The sequence below is a fragment of the Schistocerca nitens genome, chromosome 2 (genome assembly GCF_023898315.1).
Source record: "Schistocerca nitens isolate TAMUIC-IGC-003100 chromosome 2, iqSchNite1.1, whole genome shotgun sequence".
In the NCBI taxonomy this organism is placed as follows: Eukaryota; Metazoa; Arthropoda; class Insecta; order Orthoptera; family Acrididae; genus Schistocerca; species Schistocerca nitens.
In genome coordinates this window covers 455,043,977-455,057,751 of record NC_064615.1, presented here as the reverse complement: position 1 = coordinate 455,057,751, position 13,775 = coordinate 455,043,977, and the positions used below count along the sequence as shown (strand labels likewise).

Genomic DNA, 13,775 nt, shown 5'->3' with positions numbered 1-13,775 from the left:
CTCTAGGCATCCATTACAAACAACAGCCCAAATCCCCTAGCACAAATGTGTTCAAAGAATGTATACTACAGAACACCTGGAACAGAAACTGGATCAATGGTATTGTGACAATTACAGATTTTGTCGATATGTGATGACAGACACAGCAGAGTGTGGAAGCAACCAGGTACCAACACACGTCTCAGGTGTGCAGTCCCACATGTCTGGCAGTGAGGTGTGTTACTTGTGTTTTTTGCTAGTACTGTGGACAAATGAGGGGCACCTCTTCTGTCAAACCTAATTTGGGGCTGTATGGTATTGAGACAGGATCCTCCAACCTACTGCGTAGCTTTACAATCAACATTTCACCAATCAGATTGTATTTCAAAATGATAATATGTAAGTAAACTGTGTTCATCCTACAAACATTTTCCTCAAGGAGACATGAAGCAACCAAATGAAATGGCCTGTAGTAAATACCAACATGAATCCCCCTAAACATGATTGGGGCCAGCTGGTTAAACTTGCCACGTTTTGTCACAGGAACACCACTCCCACATAAGAACACCTCAAAAAGTGAGACAGGCTCAAGTAGCAATATCTTAACCACCTCGTGGGCAGCATGCTGAAGATGATTCAATCATGTTACCCAACAGCAGATTTTGTTTTCACAGGCATGCACTTTATGTCGTTTTTATTCCACAGACAAAATTATTTCATTAGTTTTGTAAGATTTAAGTATTCATTCTATGCTCCCCATGAATCTAAGCCCATATATGTTCATAGACATGTAGGGGGCCCAAAACTTTATATGAAGTCTAGTTCACACCAATCATTACACATACATTCATTCAGCAGTTATAGAGGGTGAAATTGCAAAACTGGTGTATGCTATTGTCCCTCATAGGTCAGTGATATAGGGACTCTGTGAGGAATGGCTTGAACATTCCCTTATACCTTAAGAACCCTTTTGAAGAGCTGTACTTTCAGCAAGACTGTGAACAACCCCATTGAGTTGTTCAGTGAATAGTACAGAAACATCAGAACATTTGCCAATCAAATGAGGACCTTTTACCACAATATCCTGGTCACTTCTTGAATGCTGACAGTTATGCAGCATAATGTTTCAACCACTATTCTCAAGCTGTGGGCAGTTCCTGAGTAGTTATTGATCAGCATAGTTGCATGGTGCTTATTGTGTATTGAGGAATCTTTGGTATGACAAGTTGTCACTGACAACAGAGGCACTACATACAGTTAGGAAGATGTGTCTAATTCTATCCCTCCTTCGCTTATATTACATCAGATAGGACTATTTCAAATGGTGTGAATCTCCTCATCAAAGAAAATTTTTTTGCATTGTGGAATAAAATTGCTTTGGAAAGAAATATTAACAATTAACTCTTATTACTTTATTACTGGTAATTTGTGTTATTCTACTTGCATGTAAATGTGTTTCAAATGTATCCTATAAATCAGAGAAACTTTTTTTATAACTATGCTATTTAACTAAACATCTTAGTACTAGTTTCTCCTTATATTCATAAGCACAATCATGATGAAGGTCAGAGGATAACAGTAACCTAAATACTGCAATAATTAGATCTGTTTACAAAAGTATTATTACCTACCACATTACAAACAAGGATTTACAATTCTCAGTTTATCAATTCTGGATTTAGAAACAATATTTAGTAACTTATGCTTTTACTGCATTAATGAACTGTTGCGATTCCACCCAACTGCTCTGATCCATGACGTAACTGTGTTGTGTGATGACATATTGGTGCAGTGTTTTGAATTCGATTGTGTCTGATATTATTAGTGCTGTGTGTTTCTTATGGTTAGAAATATAGAAATTTAAGCAAGTTTTTCTCTTTTTGTCAGTATTGGATATGACAGAGAAATTTATGGGTAGAACATGGACTGCTGCAATGGGCAAAGATGTGATTCCATGATCAAGTTTCTACAGTTACTTGGACTGATTGTTAGAGAGAGAGAGAGAGAGAGAGAGAGAGAGAGAGAGAGAGAGAGAGAGAGCGCATGCACTCCGGTGCGTTATTCGCCAGCCTAGATTTTTGTGACAGTGGTTGGGTTATCTTTTTGATATAACTATGTGAGTTTTGGTATCAATAACTTCATTTGAGCTATATAGGTCAGGTGAAATTTGCAACACTGTGTTTTCAAGTTGCGTGGGGGTTCCTGATTTCAAGGGCTTTGTTTGAGCTATACAGGTCAAGAAAATTTAAAAAGAGAAATGGATACATTTAAGTTAGATATAGCGGGAATTAGTGAGGTTGCAGGAGGAACAGGTCTTCCGGTCAAGTGAATACACAGTTATAAATACAAAATCAAATAGGGGTAATGCACGAGTAGCTTTAATAATGAATAAAAAAAAAGGAATACAGATAAGCTACTATGAACAGCATAGTGAACATGTTATTGTAGCCAAGATAGACACAAAGCCCATGCCTGCCACAGTAGTACAAGTTTATAAGCCAACAAGCACCACAGATGATGAAGAAATTGAAGAAATGTATGGTGAGATAAAAGAAATTATTGAGATAGTAAAGGGAGATGAAAATTTAATAGTCATGGAGGACTGGAATTCGAGAGCAGGAAAAGGAGAGAAGAAAAAGTAATAGGTGAACGTGGAATGGGGGTAAGGAATGAAAGAGGAAGCCGCATAGTAGAATTCTGCACAGAACATAACTTAATTGTAGCTAATACTTGGTTTAAGAATCATGAAAGAAAGTTGTATACATGGAAGACGCCTGGAGATACTGGAAGCTTTCAGACAGAGTATATAATGGTAAGACAGAGATTTAGGAACCAGGTTTTAAATTGTAAGACATTTCCAGGGACAGACGTGGACTCTGACCACAATGTATTGGTTATGAACTGTAGATTAAAACTTAAGGAACTGCAAAAAAAGTGGGAATTTAAGGAGATGGGACCTGGATAAACTGACAGGACCAGAGGTTGGAGAGAGTTTCAGGGAGAGCATAAGGGAACAATTGACAGGAATGGGGGAAAGAAATACAGTAGAAGAAGAATGGGTACCTCTGAGGGATGAAGGATCAAGTAGGTAAGAAGACAAGGGCTAGTAAAAATCCTTGGATAACAGAAGAGATACAGAATTTAATTGATGAAAGGTAAAATGTAAAAATGCGGTAAAGAAGCAAGCAAAAAGGAATACAAACATCTCAAACATGAGATCGACAGGAAGTGCAAAATGGCTAGGCAGGTATTGCTAGAGGACAAATGTAAGAACGTAGAGGTAGATATCCCCAGGGGTAAGACAGATACTGCCTACAGGAAAATTACAGAAGACTTTGGAGAAAAGAGAACCACCTGTATGAATATCAAGAGCTCAGCTCAGAGGGAAAAACAGAAAGATGGAAGGAGTATACAGAGGTTCTGTACAAAAGCAGTGTACTTGAGGGCAAGATTATGAAAATGGAAGAGGACGTACATGAAGATGCAACAAGAGATATGATACTGCGTGAAGAATTTGACAGAGCACTGAAAGACCTAAGTTGGAACAAGGACCCTGGAGTAGAAAACACTCCATTAGAACTACTGATAGCCTTGAGAAAGCCAACCATGACAAAACTCTACCATCTAGTGAGCAAGATGTATGAGACAGGTGAAATACTCACACACTTCAAGAAGAATATAGTAACTCCAATCCCAAAGAAAGCAAAATCAGGTGTTGACAGGCGTGAAAATTAGCAAACCATGAGTCTAATAAGTCATGGCTGCGAAATACTAACATGAATTCTTTACAGATGAATGGAAACCCTAAAAATTATCTTAGAAGATAGATAAAGGAAAGGCAAACCTATGTTTCAAACATCTGTTGACTTAGAGAAAGCTTTTGACTATGTTGACTGGAATACTCTCTTTCAAATACTGAAGGTGGCACAGGTTGGTTGGTTTGTGGGATTGAAGAGACCAGAATACTGAAGGTGACAGGGGTCAAATACAGGGAGTGAAAAGCTATTTACAATTTCTACAGAAACCGGATGGCAGTTATAAGAGTCGAGGGGCATGAAAGGGAAGCAGTGGTTGGGAAGTGAGTGAGACAGAGTCGTAGCCTATCCCTGATGTTATTCAATTTGTATATTGAGCAAGCAGTAAAGGAAACAAAACAAAGTCTGGAGTAGGAATTAAAGTCCATGGAGAAGCAATAAAAACTTTTTAGGTTTGCTAACGGCACTGTAATTCTGTCAGAGACAGCAAAGCACATGGAAGAGCAGTTGAATCCAATGGACAGTATCTTGAAAGGAAGATATAAGATGAATGTCAACAAAAGCAAAACGATGATAATGGAATGTAGTCAAATCAAATTAGGTGATGCTGAGGGAATTACATGATGAAATGAGACACTTAAAGTAGTAGCTGAGTTTTTCTATTTATGGAGCAAAATAACCGATGATTGTCAAAGTAAAGAGGATATAAAATGTAGACTCGCTATGGGAAAAGAAGTGTTTCAGAAGAAGAGAAATTTGTTAACACTGAGTATAGATTTAAGTGTCAGGAAGTCTCTTCTGGAAGTATTTGTATGGAGTGTAGCCATGAATGGAAGTGAAACAGGGATGATATACAGTTTAGACAAGAAGAAAATAGAAGCATTCTAAATCTGGTGCTACAGAAGAATTCAGAAGATTAGATAGGTATATTACGTAACTAATGAGGAGGTACTGAACAGAACTGGGGAGAAGAGGAATTTGTGGCGCAACTTAACTAGAAGAAAAGATCAGTTGGTAGGACGCATTCTGAGGCATCAAGAGATCACCAATTTAGTACTGGTGGGAAGCGTGGAGGGTAAAAATCGTAGAGAGAGACCGAGAGATGAATACACTAAGCAGAATCAAAAGGATGTAGATTGCAATAGTTACTCAGAGATGAAGCTTTCACAGCAGAGAGTAGCGTGGAGAGATGCATCAAACCAGTCTCTGGATTGAAGAACACAAAAATAACAGGTCAAGTAAAATTTATGATACCAATGGTTTTTTGCTTTTGCATAATTTGGTTGTGTTCAAAGTTGTGAATTTTGTGTGTTTAATTTTTGGGTTAGTATTTGTTTTGGAATTGTATCATTATTCTCATTGTCATATATTTAGTTTTTACCTACTCAAGACCCCCTACTTCCAGCAGCAATCCCATTAGTTTCATTTTATTTCTAGATTTAAATACTTCACATTATTTATGGTTTTTCATGGGTGTAATGAGTGGCATCATAATCACCATATTATATATGCTTGAAATAGGGCTGTCTGCCGCATTGATGATGTCATGGATCAAAAGAGATGGATGGAATCACAACTTTCGGTAATCCCTTTTTGATTTGCTGTATGGTTTTCTCAGATTTCCAGTTTTTTGCTTTACTTCTGTAAGAAACTGGGTGTACCTTTGCACTCGAATAAAGACTTTCATCCTGATCATCTGACATGGAGAAGTACACCAATATGACTTCTTTGTTGTTAATTGTGGAAGGAAATGTGTTTCATTTGGAACTGATTACTGTTTGTGGTTGTTAACACTACTAAAGAGTAAATGTATTGCGAAGTAAGCAAAGCATTCTAAGGTCTTTGATAAAGTTTTTGCAAGATGTTTTGTCATCTACATTATATATCCTCGCAACTCATTTCTCTAGAATGGAGACTGTAGCTGAATATCCTACAGAATACTCTCTGGACAACAAGGAGTAAATGCATGCAAGATCAACCAGCAATTTTCTTTGCAAGTCACAGGAACTAAAATGAGCTCAAAATACAAAGCACAATACACTGCTATTTGCTTTCCTTCAACTTATCGCTACATTATTGATTTTTTCCTTTGCTGTTCATGTGGGCAGCACAAGGAGTTTAAAAAAATTTGTGACCCATAGTGTCCATTCTTGTTATCTAAATTTACAAAACTCAGTTTTCATTATAACTATATGCAGACATCGTAACAGTAAAATCAAGACTGTACAGCCCAGATTTTTCTGTAAAACAGTTGCCATATTTTTCAAAATGAGCACAGGAAACTAAATACAATATCATTGCTTATGTTTCAAATAACTACAATGAAAAATGAGGAACAAATGATGTGTCACTCATAAAACAACTTAGATTTTAGGAGCATATTGAAATAGGCAGGCCACCAGTTAATATGCGTCAAAATAACTCAAACCTCATGAAGTCTGCAGATGACTAGAGTTAACAATGTACGAAGATTTTATAATTCCTAATGACAAACAAAAGCATTGTTCCAATACAAGCATAATATAAAGTATTTATGGATATTCAACAAATCAAATCAAGAAGCGTATCAACATTTCCAAAATTCTGCCTGCAGAAGAGCACTGTTGAATCTACAGCAATCTCTTTGAAATATCAAGGAATACATCAGAATTATGAGCTGCAGCAAAATAAAATTACAGACATTGTAAGAAATTTACCAAGCATTATTAAACAATACGTTATCATGGCAACTGATCAAAGACATGATTAACATGATGGACATACAAGCCCCCAAGCTATCCAGCAGATCAGACTGTAAAAAAAAAAAAAAAAAAAAGGGAAAGATTTTTATCAAGGCACATACTTCTTTGGCTTCTACGACCTGCAAGGAAGCTACAACTGTCCAACCTAATCACCACCTTAGGTTATGCTACAGTTCAGGACTGTACAGTGTCATGATCTTTAATGCAGTCGCCATCTTGACTACACTTATCTAGGTCTAGAATACAGTATTACAGACAACTTCATCCTCCTCCATGATTAAACAACATGATCCAAGCCATCACCCACAAGAACAAATTGAGCTGTAAACGAACACATGAAATACAAGTAGAACTGAAACAAACAAAAACATTAAAGCACCATCTGCAAGATATATAATGTCAAACTTGAAAGAATATCCTCTATTGTTCACTAAACCACAAGTTATTGCCCTTTTGGGTAAAGAGGAATATTTGATACAAGTCATCAGCTCTGAAAAGTGACTTCGGGAAATATGCGACAAATGACGTAGCAATTTTTTCAAATGGGCTAAGCTACAAGTCAGTTTGTCACCGTAACCAGCTTTCTTTTCACATTTATTGGTTTTGCCAATCCTCCACCAAACAGTCACCTACCAACCTAACCTGGCCTCCGGTAAAACTACAAAGCAATCTGTCAGCATCACCAGGTTCTTTGGCTTCATCCACTAACAATAAGACTGAATATATGCACTAGAAGATGATGTCACAGCAGTCATTAACATTATATCATCAGTCAAAGTTGACGATTCGTATTGAATCTTTTCCCTGATGCCATCTCTTCTGTAAGCATCTGATCAACTGTGACGAAGCTCTAATAAGTTTGTTGTAGCTTTGGCATTTACATTAAGTCATTAGATCCCAACTTTTCTGAGACCATTTCCCCAGAGTGCAATCAGATATCAGCAAGCAGCCTCTCTTCCCCAACCATTATCAGCATTACCTCAGAGTTTAATTACATATTAGCTACTACCCATCCCTTTCCATCCCCATTGTTAACATCAGCAAAGATTACAATGAAAAGGAATTTTCTCTGAAAGTAGTAGTTGCTTTTTTTTTTTGACTGATGTAAGATAATGATATTTAGTTTTTGCGAGTTTTTTATTATGCCATGAACTGATGAGTCAATGAGGGATTTGCTTATTTTTATATAATGAAGAAGCAATTATAAGTGCATTGCAGATGCTACCTACAGCTTTTCATCAGGAAAGAAAGCTAATTATTCACCTTTATGGAGATTCACCTTCATCAAGAGACTTGTTACAAGATACGCTTCCTCTGCACCGCTTTTCTCCCTAGTGACATTTGCTTCACCCACAACCTGCACTTCCATTGAAATCAAACAACTTAAAACGTGTGCGCTATACTAACTGTTTGTATATCGACTGTTGAGTCATTATTTCTGAAATGGCAAAAATTAGAAGACTTCAGGCTGTTAATGTGTCTAAGCACTGCCACTAATAATAGCAGTACAAATAATGTGTATGCACTACAGCAGTGTACTACCTATTACACTGTTACTGTAGTGCTGTGCTGTCAATTTGTTTACTGCTTCAAGTACATATAATGAAGCAGGTTTTGGTCTATTGCTGGAGATCCCAACAACTCATTTTTATGAGATATTTAAGCATCTATGTGATATGTATGTCTGAATTTTACTGTCATAGCAAGGAAGATGTTCACATATTTGATTAACAAACTATAAGTTCCACCACACTGTACACACGTTAATGCTATTATTCGAAGGAAAAAAAAAGTGAATGATTCAGGAACTGAAAACGATTGTTAAGTGATTGTTTTTCTGAAATCAAATTAGTAGCAGTATGGCACTCTGCAAATACAAGATGCATCATTATGTATAAAAAGGAGGCATATTCCGTACTTACACTAGGTATTCATCCTGCATAATTTTGATGTCATTTGAAAAAGTCCTAACGAGGCAATCCAAAATGCTGTACATTTCTGTACCATGTTGTAGCTAATGGTATTCACAAAAAGATTTGAAAATCTGTGTTTATCAGTTTGTTGGGAAAAACAAAGAAATGTGTTGAGCAACTTTGTAAATTCAAAATGGCTGCTAGTAAGTCACCAATAGATGAGAGAGGTAAAACTCCAAATCCAAAAGCTGTCTCATGAGGAGAACTGCTTAAAATCCATAATCACATCATGTCATTTCCTACAAAGGAACTCAATGTGTAGTAAGAGATATAACCAACCTCAATGCTAGACTTACAGTGAAAGTCATGCATTCTCTTTCCAAACAGAATTATCCAACAAGTAAAATAACACACAAATACCATGCAAAGTACTTCCATGGCAACTTCTCATATAGGTTTGGGGGCCACAAATACATACATATTTTAAATGTGAGGAACTGAATGTCAAAATAAAGAATCCTCACTTAAATGATGCAGCAAAGGGACCAGTGGTGACACTTTAGGAGAAGCAAAAAAATTAGCAGGAAATCAATGTAATTGAAATAAGAAGCAACAGTGAAGAACATGTGGCAGCCATTTCTTTTGATTTCATGCAAAATCTCCCACTGCTAGAAATTCCTGCTCAAGAAATGTTTTTAACAGACAACTTTGGGTAAATGTGTTTAATATCTGTAACTTAAAAACATGAAATCCTTGTCTCCATTTTTCCAACAGAGGCCAAGCAAAACAGGGTTGTAATGAAGTTGCTCCTTTATAAAGAACTATATTGACAGTGATCATACTTGTTTTCAGGCGTTTGCCCTGCACAGAATCGGAATCTTTCAATGGTAAGATTCCTTCTGTCACTTATAGATACTGGGAGTTTCAAATTTTTATGCCGTTACTTGCCTGTAATGGGTGATTCCTACGTCCCATCTGACAATTTGTATTAATAAAGAAGGTAACCAGGAAAACCAACAGAGTTTTGACAGTACTTGGCCACAACAGTCAAAATTTTGTGTACGATAAATTTATTAAAGGTGCATAACAATATTTCAATCTGACAGTGCATTAAGTCTGTAAATATTGGCATTACCAGTTTGCTGTAATGTATTCACCCACTTTGACAATCTGTTGGTGAATGATCAGGGTAGTAAGTATTACATTTAAGTTTTTTTTGTTATACTTTCTGACATGTTCCACACCCAAGAGAATCATCTTATTTTTGGGTCTCTGTAACAAAAACTAAATCTAATCCAATCTTTAGACTCCAAAAGAATACACAAAAATTATCCTTTCAGCACATATTCAAGGAAAGTATACTCTTGCTGTGGGTGATGCAAGTGTCATTTCTGATTCCGAAGCCTGGTGGCCTCCCTAATACAAAAGAACATGTCTGTCTTTAAAAAGACTTATCTTGCACCTCCCAGGTGCGAGATATGTATCTTATCACTGTGCCAGCTCTCTTGGTTAGGCCTACATTACCCACACGGCTAAAAGTAGAAATACTATCAATCTGGATTCTGCAATTTAGCTGTAATGAATTGCTCACTATCTGTGGCACCATTCCTATCTGAATTGCTCTGTTATACTATCTGCAGGAAGTAGTCTGACAGATTCAGTCTTTTTAATATGGTGCCAAATGACACTTCCAAAATGACTGAAGATTTTTGCACCTCCTTGTCCCCACAACTGAAAGATCCCTCTCTAATGGGGATGGAGTGAAGTGCCCCTCCTTTCCAACCTTCCCTCCTTGAAGAAGGAATTAACAGTTCAGAAACCTGGGCAAAGTTTCTCTGCCTTTTTAGTGATTATCTGCAGCACTGGCAATTTTGTCTCCTGAAAGTAAGTACTAGTCAGCCATACTGTCCTAGTAATTTTAGTTTTCTCAATGTAGATTTAGATTGTTTCACACGTTACTTCCTCTTGCATGGATACAGTGCATTGCCTGGATATGTGTCACTGTTCAAAACAACACCTACTCCATTCACATTTATGTCACGTAATGGTATAATGGGAATTTATATTTACAGCTCAGGCCCCCTACATTTAACAATTTTACATTCTGAAGGAATGTAACAATATTATGAAAAAGATAGTTACTACTCACCGTATAGCAGATATGCTGAGTTGCAGATAAGAGACTGTCGGAAAATGAGCTTTCGGCCAGGAAAGCCTTTGTCAAAACATACACACGCAAACGCAACTCTCACACACATGACCACAGTCTCTGGCTTCAGCTCCAGCTGCCAGAGACTGTGGTCCTAAGTGTGCGAGTTGTGTTTGCGTTTGCACGTGTGTGGTGTGTTTTTATTCGACAAAGGCATTGTTGGCCGACAGCTCACTTTCGGATTGTCTTTTTGTTGTGCCTATCTGTGACTCAGCATCTCCACTACATGGTAAGTAGCTGCTACCCTTTTCATAATATTGTTAGATTATGAAGATTTGAGGAAATTTGTTCACTGACACAGTAGACATGAAGCTTGTAGGCAAGTGTATTTTCTACCTCAGGATACAGTGTATAAACGCCTGCTTCAAAAGAAACTCTACATCTGTTTTCTAACAAGTTTTCAGTATTGTAAATTCAAAATTAATTTTTGTGTTCTTTTTCTTGACGCATGTGTAAAATGGAATATTGAGAGAGGTGTCACTGTTAAAGCAATGGAGTCACATTCAAAAACAATCCTGGTTCAAATCCCCACATGGCCACCATGTCGATTTTGTTTGTTTGCCTTAGCATGGAAGGTGAATACCAGGATGGATCCAATGAATCAGCCATAGTTTATTTCTTGTGTCATATGAAATAACAAATATATATGGAAAAGGAGAGTTATCTTCCATATTATCATGCAGTAGTTCCAATAACTAACTTGTGTCAATGAGTGTACAGCACACTATCATCTTTAAGTGACTTGGACAGCATTTCCATTTGGTATGATGAATGGCAGCATGCTCTAACTGATGAAAAATGTAAACTGCTGCAGGTACGCAGAAAACCAATCCTATTTATAATGTTCAAATACAGTATAAGTACAATGCTCTTTCACATAGTCATATCAATTAAAATCTGTATGTACTATTGCGACGTGACATGAAATGGAACTAGGCTTAGCTTGTAAGGTTGGTTGTAGGGAAGGCAAATGGTCAACTTTGGTGAACTGCTGAAGTGTTTGGATCACCAACAATTCACACTTGACACTATCAATTAAGAGACATGCTGCCAGGTTTGTTACTGGTATGTTTCTACAACACAAGTGTTATGAAAACGAAACATGGACTCAAATGGGAGTCCCTGGTGGGAGGAAGACATTCTCTTCATGAAACTTTGAGAAAATTTAGACAACCAGGTTTTGTGACAGACTGCAGATTGATTCTACTGGCATCAACATTCATTTTACATAAAGACCATGTAGACAAGGTACGAGAAATCACGGCTTTACTTCAACACATAGACATGTCATCCCCCTCCCCTTCTATTTGTGAACTGAACAGAAGATGGGTGACTAGCAGAAGCACAAAGTACCCTCTGCTGTGGTTTGCACAGCAGTTTGACGAATATGTATGCAGAGGTAGAATTCAGCCACAAGTACAACACAATAATTATTATAATAAACCTAGTTTTGGGTAACTTAAGATTTATACTGTGACATCAAAGTAACAGCACAGAAAGGCCACATCAAGACAGATGGCTATCAGTCACTATATGTCAATGTGTTTGGAAAGTGTTTGTCTGAAGAATGAGTAAGTCCATCATTTCAGCCTCATGAATGTGCACTGAAATTACCTATTCTTTAGGTAGACCCTACTATTCAATACTGCTATTTTTAAATACAAGACGAATAGACAGAGTCTGATTGTTGACACTGTGACTCACAGCACACAAGGCATTGTTCTGTACCCTCTAAGAAAATAAGTTTCGAATCCTTGAACCCACCCTATAAAAATGAGACCTAAATAGTATAAAACATAGCTTCACATTGTGTTACGGCTAACCGATCACGAAAACCAAAATCTGAGGAGATTTAATACGAAATTCACAGCAGATGGATTGCCTTAGCCTATATCCATTCCTAGAGAACAATGACATCTATCAGTATCATCAACAAACTCTGTTTATCTGTCATTAGTTTTCATGGGGGCCGTGAAACACTTTTTGCAAATATTTAGGGTGACTTACTTAAACAATGTTTAGTTCTGAATTACAGATGCCAAATAATTAAACAATTTTTTTTTTATTTGGTGGAAAACTTCAAAAGAAAAACATAACATCTGAAGACTGGTACACTGGTCACCTGAACGGTACAGTGACGATGGCGACTATTAAACATTTGAAATGTTAACTTAGGTCTACTTTAAACGTGTCAATGTATGTTGTTTCTTCCAATTAAAGTGATGTAGCGGACGCTCCATTGCGTCGAGGTTCATGTCACAGAATGTTTATTTAAGATTATCAACCAGTGTGGTAAACTGAGTTAATTTCCCACAGTCTTATCAACTACTTCACACATATTGACATTCCAGTGGAATAGCAGAGAAACAGTGCTTACCTCTCTACATTTACGTCTTCCTTCATTTAGTACACACAGTACTTAGTTTTACATCGGCTTTTACACAGCCACTCGCTTACACCTTGTCTTTCGGCCAATCCCACTGTTTCAAACGTATCACCGTCACTGTTATCAGCTGAAATGCTTTACGAAACATAGTTTGACATAGGATACGTTTGTGTTGACATTTACTTTCAAGATACTGCTGGCTTGCATTGCTTTCTAATCAGGCTGTGAGAATACAAATTCCATTACATGTCGTTTACGTTACACTTAACATTCCCTACGTAACGCTTTAGCAAATTTCAACAGCAAATTTCTGACTTTTTTTTTTCAATTGACTTCCGACGGTATCTTCCACTATCCACTCGTGACGTCATACGTGAGCTTTGTACTATGTTCAGATAGTCAGAGAGAGAAGGTGTAGTGCTATCTTGCCATGGTACTCTTTGACCAATCTCGCAGTGTTCTCGTATTTATTCATTCCGTGTACTGTTTATCTTGTTGCATTGACTGCTAATTTCACTTGGTAGACATCTAGTTACTTCGAGATTTGATTGTGCCTTCATGGGTGCGTTGATCGTGTTATGTGTTTGTCATCTTCAAATATGACTGCTTATCTGTCAATCAAGACCGTCGGCAGATTGTAGCGGTCTCGGTTGTCGTGTCTTCTCCCGATTCGCTGAATGAACCAGTTATCAGAGCTGCGAGACTTCTCATACAGCTTTGTAGGAGATTTCTTAATCTGCTGCATAACCTACTGCTCTTCTGCGGCTTCGTGTAGATATTTGGCTGGGAAGT

At 37.3% G+C, this 13,775-nt stretch overlaps 1 protein-coding gene across 1 annotated transcript in view; it reads right to left on the bottom strand.

Annotated features, from left to right (window-relative positions):
* LOC126236339 (E3 ubiquitin-protein ligase Su(dx)) overlaps window positions 1–13,346 on the bottom strand; it is a 126,235-nt gene extending 112,889 nt beyond the window's left edge. The window contains exon 1 of the mRNA XM_049945564.1: window positions 12,975–13,346. The gene's annotated coding sequence lies outside the window, so the exon portion shown is untranslated. The remainder of the gene's footprint in view (window positions 1–12,974) is intronic.
* Between the last annotated feature and the right edge of the window lie 429 nt (window positions 13,347–13,775).